Raw genomic sequence first — 20,267 nt, 5'->3', positions numbered from 1 at the left:
GGTACTGAGGCTCGCTGCTCTGAGTGCTATGGATCGAGCCTGTGTCACGTGACCTACACAGACTGTGTATATGCTGTGCACGGTGATCAGAGTTGTGCTTTTGCCATGTTGCTGCGGTTGTGTATGAGTTTAAAGTATAAAGGAATGATAAATGCTTTTGACTAATTCTCATGCATGTATGAGATACGTAGAAGTGTGCATGGTGGCCTTAGTTTGGAATATTTTAGTATGAGATGAAAGGTTCTATCATTCAAAGGTGCAAAGACCCTGATTCAACTAGTGAAAGGCCACAGAAGTTTAACCAATTACCCTCAAAGCATCTTCGAAAGAACGAAAATGCCAGATACACTTCACAGTTCATGCAAACCTACTGCACTTTAGAAGAAAGAATGGCCGTGGAGGGCTGGGCCATTAAATAAAATCATGGCTAGAGTCTCATGACAGAATGCAACATTTTTATTCAAGATTCTATTTAAATAGTGCCTTATGTTAGGAATGGTTTCATGACACTAAGAAAAAAAGTTCATTGTCATTTATCTTCTAATGTTATAAACATTAATTTTACTTTTGATTGGAATGCAAAATCATTCTTAAATTATTTCTGATGTAAAAGCCTCATAAGCATTAGGAAAGTGCTAGAGGATGGACAGCAGAGCTGTCTCGCGCTGTCACATTTTAAAGGAAAGATACTTATCTCTCCTTTTTAGACGCCATTCTGTTACAAGGTACCACTGCAGTGCATTTATCAACGGGGAGAGATATGCCAATGTAGCTTTTCAGCCCTGTTACATGTCCCAAGAATTTGATGCCTTGCAAGTGGGATGAAGAGAGAGAGAGAGAGCGAGAGAGACTGCACGGGAGAAATTGGAAAAACAATGCCTCCTCCACTTTTCAGAGACGTGTGGAATGGCCGGTGAAGTACATTAGGCCAGTGCCCACTTCAACTAAAAGAATCCTGTGTCCTGGAATCAGCAGCAGCCCGGGCTACGGCACACGACGAGGAAGGCTGAAGAAAAAAAAAGAATGAAAGAAAAAGGATTCATCTGAAGGAAGAAAGTGGGAGGCATGTGAAGAAAGGAAATAGAAGGCAAAAAGAAAATAGAGGAAGATGGGAAAGAAAGAAAGAAAGAAAGAAAGAAAGAAAGAAAGAAAGAAAGAAAGAAAGAAAGAAAGAAAGATGCAAGAACAAACGAGAGGAAGTCAAGAAAGAAAGAGAAAGGAAAGAAAGAAAAAACATAACAAAATAAAGAATGAAGAACGAAAGAAGGAAAGCAAGAAAGAGGAAAGAATGAAGCCAAGACAGAAAGAATGAATGACAGAGGAAATAATAAGGAAATGAAGTACGGAAGCAAGGAAGGAAAAAAGAATAAAAGAAAGAAAGATGGAAGGACCGAAAGATGGAACAAAGGAAAGGAAAGAAAGAAAGAAGGAATTACAGACAGACAGATAGAGCTACAAATATAAAGCCTACATAAGTAGTTTGTGTGAGCTGTGGGTGCTGTGTGAAAAAGCAGCAGTCAGGTAAACAAAAGACCCTTTAAATGAGTTTACAGCAGCAGTGGCTGGAGACAGGAACTGGTAAAACCAGATTAGACTCTTCAAACAAAGGTAATGCTAAAGTAATAATAGAATAAAAACAAAGAACAACACTGGCACAGAAGGGAGCTACTGTGAGTGAATGTGCTCCTTGTGAAAGGGTTAAAGCAGTCACTCGAAGTGACGTCAGCCAGTGGCTGATGTAGGCTGGCCCATTGTCAGTGCTTTATGCTGTTGTGGGCGGGCAGGAGTGTGAATGACACAACAACAGACCAATGGATGAAGAGAGGTGGCTGAAAGCCCCTTTAGGGAAGTGTATGAAACATATAACTTTAGTATAATGAAAAGGTCTCTGCTAGCGCCAGACCTTAAAATTAGCAGATGTACTATATGCCCAATGCCAGCCGTGCTGTCCACAGATGTGCACAGCAGGGGATTAGTCAGGCCCTGGTCATAGGCCAAAATGAGCACCATAATTCATGTCACCTGCCAGGCACAAAATACCCATTTGCCAATGATGGTGGGAAAAAAAGGTAATAAGTCTAATCGAGCAAGAGTTTTGTGTGTTGGATAACATAACCGGGGAATGTAAGAATTTTGCATGTCTGAGCAAAAACCACAACTTTGTTTTTAACCATAACTTTTTTATTGTGAATATATATATCGACATTCTGTAATTATAGTTAGGACTTAGTTACCTTATGAAGTGCTTTTTTAAGTTTGCTAATAACTTTGGAATCTTCTTGAAAGTTCCAAACAAAAAAACTCATCCACCCCAGCTCCTTCCTGAATACCGTCAGGGTGATTCGTCAAGGGGGGCAGAGAAAAAAGCTGGGTCCCAAAACACAACTTCCCCATCCATTTGCATAGGATTTTTTTTTTAATAGGGGTACCATAAAAAATGGCTGAGCGTAATCACACCAAATTTGGCAGAAAGCTAGATCTTGGTCCAGGAAGCGTGCTTTTTGTAATTTGATGTAAATCTATTCAGAAGTTTGAGAAATTAAGGTTCAAAAACTTTATATATCTGGACGGTTGGGTCGTGGGGCTCTTGCAAGAGGCCCACAATAGATCAACTTCAAATAATAAAGCATTCTGATTGGCTGAGGGAGATTTTTTCCTGTCAGCTGTTTTGCTCCCATGGGAGTGAAAAGCTCTCAATAACACCCCCAGGAGCTTGCGTTTTGATTGGCTGGTGGCAACACAAAGAGAAATGTTGTGGCCCTCAATTCGGGACATTGGAATTCTGTTCCCTGTGTCCTAATTTTTTTATTTTTTTTAAATAGACTATAAGAGGAAGGGTAAGGGCTGGGGTGGTTCCTTCGCAACGGCGAACGAGCATCACCTCTCCCCCAGCTCCCTCCCTCCTGCTAAGCCAGGAGCTGAAAAATAAAACTATATTTCATTATTGTTTTATTTTTCATCTGCTGACTCAGCCAGCAGTGCAAGGAGGGGCAGGGCTGGGCCATGGGAGTTGAGAGGGGACAGGAGGGGTGGAGGCGAGAGTGCACCTAAGTGTGCATCTGTGTCTGGCGGCCCGTCTTAGGCCAGCCACACACACATGCGCACCTAGGTTTCCCCCACCCAGCTGTGTTGAGCTGCTGGGCTGGAAAAACTGCAAAGACCCCAGGTCAGTGACTGAGCAGTGGAAGACACTTTGCAAAGGTTGACCTTTCACCTTTCTGTAGTTTATTGCCAAAGCTTGGTGCTAAAATGGTACTAATGAGGTCAAACTAATGCCAGGCACTTTTAAGTCGTTTAAAAATGACTAAATAATGAATTAATGGTGTCACAAAATGTGCCACAGAACGCCGCATAATTGACTATTTCCTTGCCGCATAATTTACCTACCCCGCCGCATAATTTGACCCTCCCCTGCCGCATAATTCCAGTGGCCCGGGTTATAGGTCTTGATTATGTAGCAAATCCAGCAAATTCAAAATTCTGCGGAACAATCTGCGGTTTCAAAATCGCTCCGTTTGTATTGACCTCCTGGCCGTGATCTCTGGTTTATCTCACAAAATGGAAGGACTGTTCTCCATTAAATGCCTTCTGTGTCGAACATAACATGCAAAACGGTAATATGATGTTCTTTCTTCAGTAACAGCAGGTGCAGGCTGCAAGCGGCGGGCGAGAGACGTCAATGGGGTCTCATGAGCACCAGAGCTCACCTGTGTGGAATCACACCTGGAAAGGAACACAAGGCCCACGCACCCCTGGCACCACGAAGTGTGTCCAGGCAGCTGCCCAGGCACTCCTTGGCTCTCACACCAGCATCATCTGCTCGGTGAATCAAAATAGATGCAAATTTTCACCTTGTACGGATGCTGACAGGTGTTCCCTGGAACACGGGTTTCTTCTGAAGCCTGCACTCATGGGTTTGACATCGGAGACAGGGGACGTTTTCCTGGATATGATCAGATTTATCATTTGTAACTTACAAAATAAGTGGGCGCACCTGTTGAGCGCCTGCTCTCCTTTTTATTTTGTTAAAATTACATTTGTATAGCGCTCACTAACCCTGACGAGGCGCTGAAGCACGTGTCCTTGTTAGTATTAGGCTGATCTGGGAAATACCTGGAGTTAGTGCATCGATCTATTAATTTTCTCTAGTATTTTCATGTGTGGTTGAAATTTACAGCTTTAAGTCCTGTGTTTTTATGATGAGCTATTTCATGCAATAAAAATATTGATAATGAATCAATTACATTAGAAACACTGGAAACACAATCACAAGAACTCGATTTGTTGCAGCGCTCAAGTGCTAAGAGAGGTGAACAGAGGATTAGAACGTGCTTAGAAATGTTATATTCTGGGTGCAGGGTGTATATAGGGTTTAAACGGGGTTCAAAGAAGCATTTGATAATTATTCGGTGGGAGTGGAAATGGGCGGTGGCAGGAAAAACATTCAATAGATGTCAAAGCCCCTTCTATCCTGGGCAAAGGGAGGATGGATGGTTGTTAGTCAGGGGCGAGTCCTCCACTACGGAGAAGAGGCATCACCCACCCACCCCCGCCCGCACACCAGCAGCTGGCAAAACTTAAACTGTGTTTATTATCATTTTTTTGTAAAAGGGGCGGGGCAACGAGCTGTGACGAGCATCGAGGGGAAGTACACAGCACTTCCCATCAGTGCGCATGTATGTCTGGCCAGCCAAACACACATGCGCACTGGGATCTCTCCAACCCAGTAATGCAGGCACTGCATTGCTGGGTTGGAGACAGCATACAGAAACTTTCACTCTGCCTTGGAGCGCCCTGGTTGGGCGCGCCGTCCAATCCTAATGCTGCTTTCATGCTCCCAGCAGCATGAAAGCAGCGTTGGGATTGGACGCAGGGCAGTCTGGGAGCCTGTGCCTGCACTGCAGTCGAGGACCAAGGATCGTCACGGCAAGGTGCAAAATGTACCCCTCCCGCAAGCCGCCACTGTGTTAGATGCAGGAAATGTTGTAGCATCTTTGCTGGTCCATTTAGTTGTTGATGTGTAAAGCTCCCTTCTTTAACCTGTCAGCTGCTGAAGATTCCTTCCCCCTTCCTCCTTCCCCTCCCCAAGTGCTGTGTCCTTTTTTGGCTATTTGGGGTAATTCGTGCTTGGGGGTCCATAAAATGTTTTCCACATAAGGCTGTGATCCACAGCCAGGAAATCCTGTCAACCGAGGCCTCCCTGAAAGATGGGGAGGCCGTTTTGGCCTTTTTTTCCCCACCGGAGTGGGAGACAATGCTTATCTGCTTCTCTCTTCTGCTCTGAGCTGGAAAAAGTGGCAGTACACTGACCTCACAGATCGGCAGGAGGAGAGTTGGGTCACAGATGTGATTTTGCATCCTCCCCTGCTTTTCTTTTTAGAAAAGAAATAAGGATTCTTTTAAGCCCTTCCCAGTGTCGGCCGATGCCCGACAGACACACTGGGGATGGTGTATGTGTGTCGGCCATTGGCTGACACATATGCTTAAGGGGTTAGTAGATAATGTACTACATAACAGTTATTCTTGTGTTCAAGCGCAGCTTCTTTCTAATGTGCGGTATGTTGTTATTAGGGGTGGGTGTAACTCTTGTAATTCCGTGTAGTGTAATCACACAGAATTACCTAAATATTCCAAGAGATTACAGGTAAATATGTGAGAAGCATAATTCTGCATTTAGCACTTTTTTTTCTTAGGGTAAGAATGCCCCCTTGCATCCAAAATGGACGCAAACACGTATTTTGGCTAAGAAACAGTGCTAAGTGCAGCAGAAGATGAATAGCAGCGCAAGCAGCCGCTGAAGCTCACAAAATGTGCACTCGGAGTAGAATTTTCTCCCAACTTACTCCTGACATTTAACACTAGTTTCTTAGCACAAAATGCACTCTTGCATACAAAATGGGTGTGAGAATGTAAACAGCAGAGTGAGCAGTCACTCAAGTGTGCTAAATGTGCTCTCACAGTAGGGTTTTTCCCCCAAATGACTCTAATTAATGTGAGTAGTCGTAATTGCGTTATTATCGGAAATTCTGTGCCAACTAGTAGCAGAGAATTACCACAATTACTTTAATTACTCTGGCATGATTAAAATTACTCCTAGACCCACTTATTATGTGGTATGTCTTTTAAGATGGCCCTTGGATTTTGGCAAATAAAGATTTAGAGGAATGGTCCATCTTCACAATTTTTATAACTCACTCTGTCATGTTTGAAACTGAGGCTCAGGTGGCATGTCTGGAAGGGGATAGGGTTCATTTGGTTCACTTTAGATTTTAGCTCACAGTACACGGGCATCTGACGGTAGACAGAGGGGTTAGTATTTGTCTTGAAACATAGATGTTCTCGGATGGATCATGTTGGGACTAATCTACTCTTAACCATTCTCCTGAACTCCAAGTGATTCTCAGTGGCTCTAAACTTTGCTTTTGCTTCGGTAGAGATTTCTATGATTTGGTGAGTTCAGAAAGACCCATAATCATGCTCTTCAGGGTACGGTTGAATCTCTCAACCAACCCACTGCTTTGGGGGTTGTGAGGCGTGGTAAACTTGTAAGTTGCACAACACTCCTTCCACATAACCTTCATGTACAGTGACATGGAATTGGTACCCGGGTCAGATACCACTTCCTTGAGGCAACCCACGTGGGTAAAGAACCCCATCAGTGCCCTGGCCACAGAGGGTGCAGTCAGGGTCCTCAAGGGGATAGCTTCCGGGTATACGGTGGCATGGTCCACCAAGACCAGGATAAACCTGTTGCCCATGGCTGTCTTGGGATCCAGAGGCCCAACAATGTCAATGCCCACAAGCTCAAAAGGGGTGCTCATAGCAGAAAAGGGTTGAAGAGGAGCCTTGCACCTCTTCTCAGATTTGCCACTCGTCTGGCAGGTCTGGCAAGTCCTGCAGAATGCACCTGAGTTCTTGCTCATTTGAGGCCAATAAAAGTGAATGACAAGCCTTTCAAAGGTCTTTCCCTGCCCCAAATAACCTGCCAATGGCACATCATGAGCTAGACCCAGTAGGAAGGCTCTGAAACACTGGGGTACCATCAGCACACAAGCTGTCCCAAGCTCAGCAACCTTAGGCTTACTATACAGGAGATCATTTTGTCAGTAAACCAGGTGAGATCCAGACGTGTCCCCAGCTGTCTGGGCCTGTTTCTGAAGGATGACAAGGGTGGGGCATGGTTTCTGCACTGTGCAGAACTCCTCCCTGGTGGGGCCTCAATCATGCTGACAATGGGTCAGCTCAGGCAGGTCCCCCAATTCAGCCACTACTTCCGCTGTAGGTTCGGGGGCATCCTACTCAGGTTCCACCTACTCCCGGACTGCGGGAATCTCAGGAGGAGGTTTCCCACGCCCCTTGCCCCTTCCTTTCCTGACCGGCAATATTGAAAAATGAATTTGGCAGTATTTCACTATCAGGATACGTAAAACACATCAGTACATGTCCTACATCTTAAATACACTGTACTCTGCCGATGGGCAGGTTTGGGCCTGGCAAGTGAGTACACTTGCCAGGTTGACTTGGCAGTGCAAAAACTGCACACACAGACACTGCAGTGGCAGGTCCGAGACATGTTTACAGGGCTACTCATGTGGGCAGCACAACCAGTGCTGCAGGCCCACTAGTAGCATTTGATTTACAGGCCCTGGGCACCCATAGTGCACTTTACTAAGGGCTTGCCAGTAAATCAAATGTGCCAATCATGGAATACCAATTGCTAATATCTTTTAGACAGAGAACACTTGCACTTTAGCACTGGTCAGCAGTGGTAAAGTGCCCAGAGTGTCAAAACCAACAAAAACGAATTACAGCACAGGGTCCAAAAACAGGAGGTCGGATGTACAAAGTACAGGGAAACCACGCCAAGAGCTGCCAGGTCTAACACCTCATAAGTCAAGAAGTAAAGATTGGGTGGGAGACCGTGTCGAAGGGGGCAGATAGATCAATCAGAATTACAACATTAGCACTATCCTTAGTCCAGGCAAATACAAAGTTCATCTTGAAAACCTAAGAGAATAGACTTTGTACTAAAGCTCCATCTAAAACTGGATTGGTGTGGATCCAGTTATTGCACAGCCTCACGATGGGAGGATAAAAGTGTGTTGACATTGTATTCAGTGATTTTTGCAGGAATGTGTTGGAGAGAAGTGGGTCTGTAGTTTAAAGTTATGGGGTCCACAGGTGGCATTTTAAAGAGAGGGAGGACTAAAGCTTGCTCCCAGGTATTGGGAACTCGTCATTAGAGATAGACTGGAAAGTTAGGAGAGTAGGGGACGGCGCTTATGTAGTTATGATCAGCTCACAGTATCTATTAAAACAAATATTTTTGTTTTCTTAATAATGCTGTTGCTGTTCGACAAACCTGCACAAAGGTTCATCTAATTTGAGTTCTTCTTGGCACGTTTCATGCTAATTTATCGAGGGGCGGGTTATGGGTGTCAAAAAATGATTTTTTTCATTTTAATTTCCATAGAAATCTTTGCTCTCTGAAACAGAAAAACACAATTCTAAACAGAATTGCACCAGACTTGGCATGAAAAAAGAACTTGCTTGGTTTGGTGTAAACCCATTAAGTAATTCTAGAGTAATTCGCTTTTAAAAACATTTTACAGTTGCCATAGATGAGGATACAGAGTGGTCCTTCATCACAAGAAGGACAATAGCTGGGACAAGATAATTAAGGGGTGCCAATCGAGACAAAATGAACTAAAGGAGATTGGATTATCTGAGGGCTTTCCTTTTACTTTCGGAAACACCAGAAGGACAATGAGTCCTGAATAGACTACTTCTGTTCTTACTGGTTTTATACTTACCCAGGAACTGTGGCCACAGATTGTCATTGTGGCTAAGCCTCCATCTTGAGTTTCTTTCCAAAAGTTACCTGTATGAGTCGAAATAAAAAATGAAATTAAAAACACATATTACTTTAATTTAAGGTAATTAATTAATTATTTAAATCGAAATGGTTCGGCTGCTTCTGATGCAACTCATTCTTTGTGTGAAATACATTAAGTGAAGCATGACATCGAAAGTGATTGAAACCTTGTTTTTTTATTTAGTCCTAATCTTATCCCTGATGTGTTGAGAAAGAACCCAAAAAGGTTTTTTTGTCAAATTTAATGACAGAGGAAAGTAGGATATTGGATTACTTTATTCACTTGCTAAATAAGATCATGAAAACCACAACACTGAAAAAACCTCAAAATCTTACTCTTCCTTATTAGGAGAATTTGCAGAGAAGCACCTGGTTGTAATTAGGGATGCTGGTTAGAGGAGGAAGTGAAGGGTAGTGGTCCCCAAGATTTGGCAGATAGCCTTTGCACTTTGGCTGTAGGATGCCCCTGTAGAGGAATATGTATTTATATTTACATATGCATGGGCTCTGAGCTATCTTCAATCATGTGGTTGAGGGCTGGCAGAAAGTCACCCCTCCCTGCAGTAAAACCTCTTTCGTGAAAGTCAGTGTTGTGCTGCCTTGCATTCCAGTAAATGGCAATCTCTGTGTAACTGAGGAAAAGCAATGGATAGTGCTCTGAAGTAGTCATAGTCCGGGGGAAATTTATGGCCAGAGAGGTGGCTGACTAATACAAGTGGGTGATAGACTCAACCTACCCACTCATCTTAGAATTTTTAAAAAATCAATGTTGCCATGAACATTGTTAGAAATTAGGTCTCTAGTTGACAGAGGAATGCACAATGTCCAATTAGGGACCACAATCCTAGGCAGGGTAAGTTAGATGCATGTTCTAAACCTCTACTTACCCTCTGGTAACTTGGCAAAGAGTAGTCGGAGTTAACGTAAGAAGCAATGTGTAAAGTATTTGTGCAACACGTAAATGACAGCAACACAGTGAAAACACCCAAAAAGGACTCCACAGCAGTTTAGAAAAATTGAGAATATTTGTCTGAGTAAACCAAGACCAAAACGACAAAAATTCAATTGGTACAATTCAAGATATGATTTTTTAAAGAATGAAACATAAAGCACCAACTGGGGATGTCTGGTCAAGCTAGACCTGGTTCAATACAAAAGTTCAGGCCGAACGAGAAGGAGCGCGGGTCAGATACAGTCTCAAAGTTGAGCCAAGAGTCCCATTTGCAGGGAAGAAGTCACCAGGAGCAAGGAGAGCGTCGCTGGTGGTGGTCCGCGGGTGCGAAGATCCGGCTGGGTGTTGCAGGCGGGTGGACTGGAGCCTCGCAGTTATGTGTGGTGATGCTTGCTGTGTGAAGAGACAAACTTGTGGTGGCTTGTGCTGATTTTCTGTGTGACCGACGTGGTTCTGGTGCGAGCGGGCCTATTTGTTGGCTTGAAGAGCCCAAAAGCTTGATTTAGGAGTAAAAAAACACTGGGTCACCACAGAGTAGTGCTAAAAAGCTGCAAAATTGAAGGTCTCAAGCTGCGCTGTCTGCAGTGCATTGTGGAGAGGGGTAGCTGCAGCAGAGAACACAACTTGAGACCATTTATTTTGAGTATTTTTAGTGCCACTCCGTGATGACCCAGGTGGCACTTGATAGATCTAAGTGGGGATGGTTTTAGAATGACTAGAAGACTACTACTGCTATCCACAGTTTTGATTGTAGTGTGATGGGACGACTCTCTCCATACTGTTATGTAGATGAGGTTTACTGGACATGACAATTTGCCAAGATCCTTGTTGACAGAAAAAGAAAGATACATTATTAATTCACAATTTTGAGCTGTTTTTGACCATTGCATCCATTAGCAGCTTTGATTTCTGTTTGTAATCATAACACAGGAGGCCCTCTATTTAAGTTTGGTTTTGGCTATCTCTTAGTTGTTTTTAGTCACTTAGCCAACAATCTACACTTAGAGCACCTCGCCCATCAGCTTTATTCCTGGCATTTAAAAGATCTTCGGCAAAGTGCCCCCTTTGAGGAGCCCGTTGGGCATTACAGCGCCAGCACAACGAGGAGCTAGCCCGAGGATGAAGCATGACACCCAATTGCGTGTATGAGGGCTCTTGCTCCTGAACAACAGGATCCCCTTGGATCCCGGAGCTCAGCTTATTTCCTACCCTGCCTACCCTATGGGTGTCTCTCCTTTTCTTTAGTTTTCTGCTTACTACTGTGGGAACTGCATACGTTTTTAGTATAGTTAAGTGGGTACACTTTCCAGGCCGACCTGGCAGTTTAAGACTGCACACACAGACACTGCAATGGCAGGTCTGAGACATGTTTGTAGGGCTACTGTAGTTGGGGGCACAATTAGTGCTGCACGCCCACTAGTAGTATTTAATATACAAGCCGAGCACATACAGTGTACTTTACCAGGGCCTTTCACGAAAATTAAATATGCCAATTGAAGATAAGCCAATATTGCCATGTTTTAAGTAGAGAGCACAAGCACTTTAGCACTGGTTAGCAGTGGTGAAGTGCCCAGAGTCCTAAAACCAACAAAACAAATTCAACAAAAAGTTGAGGGAAAAGGCAAATATCTAGGGATGACCCTGCAGAAAAGGCACAGTCCAACAAACATGTTGTACAATAATAACCCGTATTAGAACAAAGCTGTTAGAATTGCCCTCATTCATTAAGTATGCTTGCTATAGTGATCAACACCTGAAACATATTATTTTGTTGCAGATCGATAAGTTGTGAAGACCAACATATGTTTATGTCCTATTCCTTTCTAATTTAAATTCCTAGCTGTGAAGTTATGATTATTGCATGTTAAAACTGTTGTGTTATAATCTTACATATATTGGTTGATTTATGAAGAAATTGGTATTATGGACATGGATCTCTGAAGTTTGGATATGCTAAAGACAGAGCATAGGATTTAATATGGAAGAAAGTCAGGGCAGGACATTGAAGGGGAAACAGAAGCCATTTTGAATTTAACCTCATTTTGATTTCCTGCCTTTGGGATGTGCGCTCTTAAAGGAGAGAAAGCCATGTTATATCACTGTGGTCTTGCAGGGGAGACATGTTATATAACTATGGTCTTGCAGGGAAGAAAGGTTATTTCTCTGTGATCTTGCAGGGAAGACACATATTCTACCACTGACATCTATCCATCATAAGAACATTTCTGAATGGCCTTCCCATTATCAGCACCTATGAAGGTACTGGTGTGAATGTTGCTAGGACCACTGATAGTACCTGACAGATGTTACCATGGACTTTATGATAGGACACAGAGAGAAATTTAAAGATTACTTTAAATTGTTTACCCTTCTATTACAACAATCATACCGTTAGGCTGGGTCTTAAACAGCGAGCATCAGACCTTCACTTTAGGCTTATTTTATCTCATTCCTATCACTAGAGTTAAGAAGAGATAAATTATTTGTGGAAGGGATACCTGAAAACAGAAAAGGGCACACTGCTATCTACCAAAAATTGATGTAAGGTGTGCAATCGACCGGACAGAGCAGACATTAGACAATGCTTCATTCAGTTCTGTACTAAACAATCGCATTTGATCTCATTCTGGCTGTAATGTAATATTGTTTATGAATCTACTCTTCTTGGCCCATTGCACATAATAGAATAATTTGGGATTTAATTTGCACAAACTGCCTCAGGGCCAATAGGTACGACGTGGGGTCAGCTCTGTCACTGCAAAACCCAAAATCCAGTTTTTCATTTCTCACTTCTCCAAAATACTGAATCAAGTACTGGTATAATTTCCTATACCAAATCACTGATTTACACCTAAAGATTTCACATTACTTGATTAATATTGTTCTAAAAAGTTTAAAGCACATTTTCAGTTTGCACATCATATTTCTTCCTGTAAAACAGGCTGTGTGTACATTTGGCAAAGCAGGTTGCATTTATCTTGGAATAAGTGTGATCTTTCTTAACTCAGTTAGAGCCTAGCAACATTTCAATTATGCTGGTGTAATTTCCGGGAATATTACATAACGCCTGTTCCTCAAACTTACACCATTACACCTCGTTGTGTAATTAAGCTGCACTCTTGTCAAACTTATAGCTCAGTAGCATGGAAACAACACGAATGACTGGAACAAATTGGCTGTCCAATTCGCAAAACAATTATGAGTATAAGAATTAGTACTGCAGGAGTACTTTGTCACATACTCTTACATGCTTTTGTGAATCTGCCCCGGAACGTCCAACTCCATATTAGTAAAAGGGCAGTCCTTTCTATTTGTACCATCTGTACTGAATATTCACTAAATGTTCATATTTTCTTTCTATTTTAGATCACGTGGAGCCAATTCACCAAGGCATGTAAGAGCAATTAAATGAAAAATACTGGAGTATTTCTTTACCTTCTCTAAAATGCATTTCTGACTGACAGACAAATAATGAGACTGTCTTGAATTCAGAAAGATGCTGCAATGTGAAAAAAAGAGGGAAATCAGCTTAATTTAGACTGACAGGCGACCTACGCATGTAGGACACATTCACCAAACACTGCTCTAAATTTCCTAAATGATGGGCAGTTCTGAGGTAAAAAAATTATCTACCAAAGCAAAAAGGAATTGTGAATATCAAAGTTTATAATTGTGATTTTATATAAGTGGATAAGCCTAAGAATAGACATTATGATGATAAGATAATTTTGATGGTATTTAATATTTGACACTATTATAAATTCATAGTCTAGAGAAATTGATAAGAAAAACAATTATTTTTAGTTGGAATGAACTTCTTTGTTTTAATTCAGTTGGTGTTTTAAACAGATTAATCTGAATATCAAAACTGATGGAAAAGTGGCATTTCAGATATAGATATATAAGGAGATATTTGTACAATACGAATGTTCCTGTTACTATGGATCTGATTCTGCCATGCTTCTCGTGTTGCTTATGTTGTTCCTGTTTTCTTCTTTGTGTTTTTGACTATTATTCATTCCATTAATTTGCTACAATCAGTGATTCACCATTGTTGATATCAAGAGTATAATTACACTAATATATCCAAGAGTAATAGGAAGTGAAACTTAAGTATTGGAGGTACACGTTTATGCCTTAACGGATACGGTCACACATGTACACCATGAGTCAAGAGGCTAATATTGAAAAAGTATGTCAGAATACTGAACGCAAAAATATGACAAACAATCATGTAAAAAATTATTGATGTAAAGAATATTAAGTTTTACATATTTATAGTGTAAAAACTTTAAATATCAACTTTATAAATCAATATGTACTGCCAGAATATAATACAAAAGTAAAGTAATCAGAAAATAGATTTCATCATGACATCAAATTAAGGAGTATAGCTTACAAAGCTCTTAAAAATGTTTAATTACAATATCTCCATTTAAAAAAATATAGTCGTGTCACGACTCACGTGCTGCCTGCGCCTGGAATCTGCAGATCTAGTGGCGTGGATCTTGAGCGTTCAGCTTTGGCCCAAAAAGGGGCGACTCTTTCTGGTAGCCACGGTGCTGTAGGCAATGACAACGCCAAGAACAGACCGTGACCTTCAGAAAATAGCGCCAGAGGGAAAAAAAACCTACCAAAGGGAAAAAAACCTCTAACAGGAAGATTCCTGAAAACAAGAACAGAAGAACAGGAATCAAAAAGAACTGAAGTCGAATAACACAGAATTGGCGAATTCCAGAACCAAAAGGCTAGGAAATCAGGAGCGAGGACACCATCTGAACAGAGAGTGTTGCAGCGCAAGGAAAGGAAGAATAATTCTCTTTCCAGTACTGAGTAATGTTGTTCTGCAGTAGAGAGTATATGAGACAAATAGAAAACAGGATGTTCTAGACCATCATCCCCTTGTTGTTGAAGTAGGACGGCTCCAATGGCTTTTTCTGAAGCATCGGTAACGACAATAAATTGTTTGTTGGTATCTGGATGTCTTAAGATAGGAGCTTGAGTGAATGCCTTCTTTAATTCTTGAAAGGCTGTTTCAGCCGCTTTAGTCCAGACAAACCCTTTAGTTAAATTCTCCTTCTTTAAAGTGTGAGTTATATGGCTAGTTTGTTTTGCAAAGTCTAAGATGAATTGCCGATAGAAGTTCGCTAGTCCTAGAAAACATTGTGTTTCCTTAATAGAGGATGGAGAAGGCCAATCTAGAATAGCTTGTACCTTTTCTTGATCCATAGCTACGCCGGTGGGACTTAAATGATAACCCAAATATTTGACTTCCGTCTTGTCAAACTCACACTTTTCTGGTTTGCAAAATAGTTGATGAGCCCGGAGTCTTTGAAGGACTTGTTTCACATGGAAAGAATGGAGTTCGGGATTTCTAGAATAAATAAGAATATCATCTAGGTAGATTACAACTGTCTGGTTCAGAAGATCAGAAAACACTGAGTCCATAAATCTCTGGAAGATTGCATTAGTGAGACCAAAAGGCATTACCTTGTATTCAAAGTGACCAAATGGAGTCCTAAAGGCTGTTTTCCACTCATCTCCTTCTTTAATGCGTAAAAGGTGGTAGGCTCCCCGTAGATCCAGTTTGGTAAACCGTTGAGCTCCTCTGACTGCCTCTAGAATATCCCTGATGAGAGGCAAAGGATAACGATCTTTAATGGTGATCTTATTCAGGCCTCGAAAATCTAGGCAAGGGCGAAGATCCTTTGTCTTCTTGGGTACGAAAAAGAGAGGTGCCCCGGCCGGAGAAGACGATGGAACAATAAGACCACTTTGTATATTTTCTTCCAAATACTCCTTTAGTACTTTCTTTTCAGGTTCCGTAAGGGAATACATCCTTCCAAAAGGAACGATAGTGCCAGGTTCCAAGGGAATAGCACAATCGTAATCTCAATGTGGAGGTAATACAGGTCTGAAGGGTTTTTGGAATACATCTTGAAACTCCAAATAGTGTTCAGGGACTCCTTGAACTGTATTAATGGTAGAACCGGTAGTACCTTCCGTGATTATTGATCTCTTAGGTGACCAATACTTGTCAGAAGCATAACAGTGCTCGTGGCAAAACTGTGAAGACAAGGAGACCGTCCGGGTTGCCCAGTTTACATATGGATTATGTCTGATGAACCACGGAATTCCAAGAATAATGGTATGGTTGGGGGATGTTATGAGATCAAAGGAGATGTGTTCTTGATGGTTATCGATCTGTAAACTCAGCATCAGGGTAGTTGTATCAACCGGACCCGAGGATATCAAGGATCCGTCCACTGTGTGTACTTGTTCGGGAATTTCCTTAGGTTGTGTAGGAACTTGTTGTGTAGTGGCCCACTTCTTATCCATATAAATACCACTAGCTCCACAATCTAGTAGTGCCATAGTCTTTTCTTGACGGCCGTCAGGAAATTGTAACATGACTGGTACTAAAAACAAGGATGTGGTATTGTCATTAAAGGAACTAATGCAAGGTATAGCCGCTAATCCCGTCCCCTCCCTTCTTACAGAGGACGGGAAGTGGCGTTTCCCAATGGCCTTGATGGACGTACTGGACAGGTACGAAGCATGTGGCCGGCAGAACCGCAATACAGACACAACCCTTTCTTTCGTCTGTCTTCCCGCTCGCTAGCGGAGAGAGGGCCTCGAGTAGTATCCACCTGCATGGGTTCTCCTTCGATGTCTCTAGCAGGGGGGCGAGATTCCTCAGAACGATGCGGATAAACTCGTGAAGTGCTTGGTTGGAAAGACCCTCTACTCCTTCTCTTCTCCGATCTCCGTTCCTGAAGGCGATACTCGATGGAAAGGGCTTGATCCATCAGGCCACGAAGATCTTCCACTCTGGTGGAATGTACTAATTCATCTTTTATTTCTTCTTTGAGTCCTCTATGAAACAAAGTCACCAAAGTACGTTCCACCCAAGTGGTCTCTGCCGCTAGCTGACGAAAGCGTGTTATGTATTGAAGGACATCTTGTGAGCCTTGTTGGATGTCGCATAAGGCTTCTTCCGCTGAGGCCTCCAATCCCGGACGACTAAACATTTGCTTGAAGTGGTTCACGAAGGCGGGATAGTCCGACAATACCGGGTCGTTGGATGATTCCATCGGGGTGGCCCAGGCCAAGGCAGGACCGGACAAGGCACTGATGAGATAACCCACTTTTGTTCTGTCATGGGAGAATTGGGTGGGTCGGAAGGCGAAGTACACTGTTAATGAATCAAGGAACTCACGCAGTTTGGTTGGTTCACCAGAAAATCGATGGGTAGAGGCGGAGAGCGTCGGAACATCACCACTGCGGAAAGCCAAAGCCTGTCGTAACGCAGCATTCTCACTGCGTAGTTGTTGTAATTCTTGAGCTTGTTGCTGAATCGTAGTCAGGAGAGATTGATCCGGATCTGCAGCAGCCACCACTGTGTCATCCGTGGTGTTAGAAGACGTCGGGATGGTTTGGCGCTGCAATCTGTCACGACTCACGTGCTGCTTGTGCCTGGAATCTGCAGATCTAGTGGCGTGGATCTTGAGCGTTCGGCTTTGGCCCAAAAAGGGGCGACTCTTTCTGGTAGCCACGGTCATGTAGGCAATGACAACGCCAAGAACAGACCGTGACCTTCAGAAAATAGCGCCAGAGGGAAAAAACCCCTACCAAAGGGGAAAAAACCTCTAACAGGAAGATTCCTGAAAACAAGAACAGAAGAACAGGAATCAAAAAGAACTGAATTCAAATAACACAGAATTGGCGAATTCCAAAACCAAAAGGCTAGGAAATCAGGAGCGAGGACACCATCTGAACAGAGAGTGTTGCAGCGCAAGTAAAGGAAGAAAACCCCACTCTTATATACCAAAAAACAGGAAGTGCCCCAAAGGAAGAAAAAGGACGCCATCTTAGGTAGGGAAAGGTAGATAGAATAGAATGGAGTAGAAACCATAGAGAATAGGGAATGAGGAATGCTGGGAAGAGAAAGGTAACCTGGGAAGGGGAAAAAGACATAAAGGAAAGTGCAATAACAGATCCAAGAAAAAAGAAAGAAGAAAGAAGAAAGAAGAAGAGCAAGGACAGGTAAGAGGGGTCAGGAGACCCCATCAAATGCAGAGAGGAAGAGCAGAGCGAGGCCCCATGTAAGATCTGGGGCCTCGTAGGGTGCAGGAAAGGCTCGGGGCGCGCCGCGTCTTAAGGACGCGAAGCGCGGCCCGAGCCGAACGCCCGGCTTGTGCCGAACGCTCGGCTCGCGCCGCGCGGTGCGGCGCGACAGTAGGTCCCCCTCCCGAAGGCCCCGGTTTGAAAGGAAATAAACGGTGAAAGCGCTGAATCAGAAGAGGTGCGTGAACAGAAGATGCATCCTCCCAAGAACATTCACTGAGAGGATAACCCTTCCAATGAATCAGGTACTGCAGACGTTTGTGAAAAAGACGAGAGTCACAAATTTCCTGAACCTCATATTCAGGAACATCATCCACTAAGACAGGAGGAGGACACGAAAACTGACGAGAGTAAGGGTCCGGCACATAAGGTTTGAGCTGAGAGACATGAAAGACAGGATGAATCTTCCACGTGTGAGGCAAGTGAAGACGGACAGTGACAGGATTAATCAACTGGAGAATACGGAAAGGCCCGTAGTAGCGAGGTGTGAACTTGTTCTGAGAAAGACGTGAGGGTAAGAATGTAGAAGAAAGCCAAACTTTATCTTGTAGATGGTAGTCCGGAGCGGTCCTACGTTTCTTGTCTGCTACTTTCTTCATATATCTCTTGGTGCGTAATAGATTGGATCGAATTAGTCTATGGATTTGTAAAAGGCGTTTGGAGAAACAAGTGATAGCGGGCAGGGGAGAGGAAGATCGAGAAGAAGTAGGGAAAGAGGTAGGATGAAAGCCATAGGAACAGAAAAAAGGAGTAACCTTGGAGGCATCTTAGGTAGGGAAAGGTAGATAGAATAGAATGGAGTAGAAACCATAGAGAATAGGGAATGAGGAATGGTAACCTGGGAAGGGGAAAAAGACATAAAGGAAAGTGCAATAACAGATCCAAGAAAGAAGAAAGAAGACAGAAGAAGAGCAAGGACAGGTAAGAGGGGTCAGGAGACCCCATCAAATGCAGAGAGGAAGAGCAGAGCGAGGCCCCATGTAAGATCTGGGGCCTCGTAGGGTGCAGGAAAGGCTCGGGGCGCGCCGCGTCTTAAGGACGCGAAGCGCGGCCCGAGCCGAACGCCCGGCTTGTGCCGAACGCCCGGCTTGTGCCGAACGCTCGGCTCGCGCCGCGCGGTGCGGCGCGACAAGTCGTAATTAATTATTTTATTGTTTAAGTATTCACTTTGAAAGACTCTTCCATTCAAATTTATAAATATTCTATAAATATACAGTCTGTAAAAAAAGGTAACTGTGTGTGCATATGTTTATGTATGTGTGTTTACAATTTTATTTATATTAGAGTGGCAAAATATGTATTAATATTTTTAATAAAATCCAGAGCCATGGTATTCATACTACTCTAATTCCATAAGAAATAGGAAATTGCATCAAAATTCATTATTTTACTAATGATTATGTACATACATTGATAGAAAATAAATAAAATGTGAGCCATAACAAATTACCCATAAACACACTTATAACAATGATGAAAACCCCAATATTTTTAATTACTAGAAATCAATAGATATACCTTATGAATTTATTTAAATGTTACGTCCGAATTTTACAATCTGAATACATTTTCTAAAACTATTACATAATACTTCATAATCACATTAATAGCACTTCCAAACCCTAATAATCCTTTAAATATTTATTCTAGTACTAAAGCACTACCCAGCTAACTTCCTATCTCAACCAACAACCAATTCTATTTTAAAACTGCATTAATAAAAGAAATTAACCCGAAATTAAATGCAAAATGTTATATTTTAATTTCTTCAAAATAAATAATTAAAAATACAACTATGAAATGCAGTTCCAAATGCCACCCTAATATTAATAACAATATCGTTAGTTAAGTTAAAACAGTACTTACCCAAACCTCCAATAAATCCACAATCTATCAAATATAATTAAAATCTCAGTCTGAAATATCATAACTGAGTAAAGAAAGATGTTTAAAACTAACATATACATAATTATTATGAGATCTGTAATAAAACAGTTAAGAATATAAAAGAAAATGTGATGCATGTATATGTATTTGAACATGAAGCACTTCTCAGTAAAACCTCCAAAACATCAAACAATGCACAAAAATCAGCAACAAAAACATTAAATATTGCTGACAATTACGAAAACAAAAATACATATCTAATCTATAAATATACACATAACTATATTAAACTGTTTTAAATGCCATAAGATTTACTGGGTCTGGTGGCTCAATGTATTAATCTATCTACCCCAGAGACTCGTCAATGACTTCATTTCCACACGTTCAAAAACTGGCGGGCCCACTAAGACTTTCATCCTTCTGAGG

General features: G+C 42.2%; 1 long non-coding RNA gene across 2 annotated transcripts in view; it reads right to left on the bottom strand.

Moving 5' to 3' along the window:
* The window catches only part of LOC138265263 (uncharacterized), a 56,093-nt gene that overhangs the window by 11,980 nt on the left and 23,846 nt on the right, over positions 1–20,267 (bottom strand). For both annotated transcript variants that reach the window (XR_011199325.1, XR_011199326.1), the window contains one exon: positions 8,814–8,881. This is a non-coding gene — a long non-coding RNA (uncharacterized lncRNA). The remainder of the gene's footprint in view (positions 1–8,813; positions 8,882–20,267) is intronic.

This window comes from Pleurodeles waltl, chromosome 11 (genome assembly GCF_031143425.1).
Source record: "Pleurodeles waltl isolate 20211129_DDA chromosome 11, aPleWal1.hap1.20221129, whole genome shotgun sequence".
NCBI lineage: Eukaryota > Metazoa > Chordata > Amphibia > Caudata > Salamandridae > Pleurodeles > Pleurodeles waltl.
This window is presented reverse-complemented; position numbering and strand designations above follow the sequence as displayed.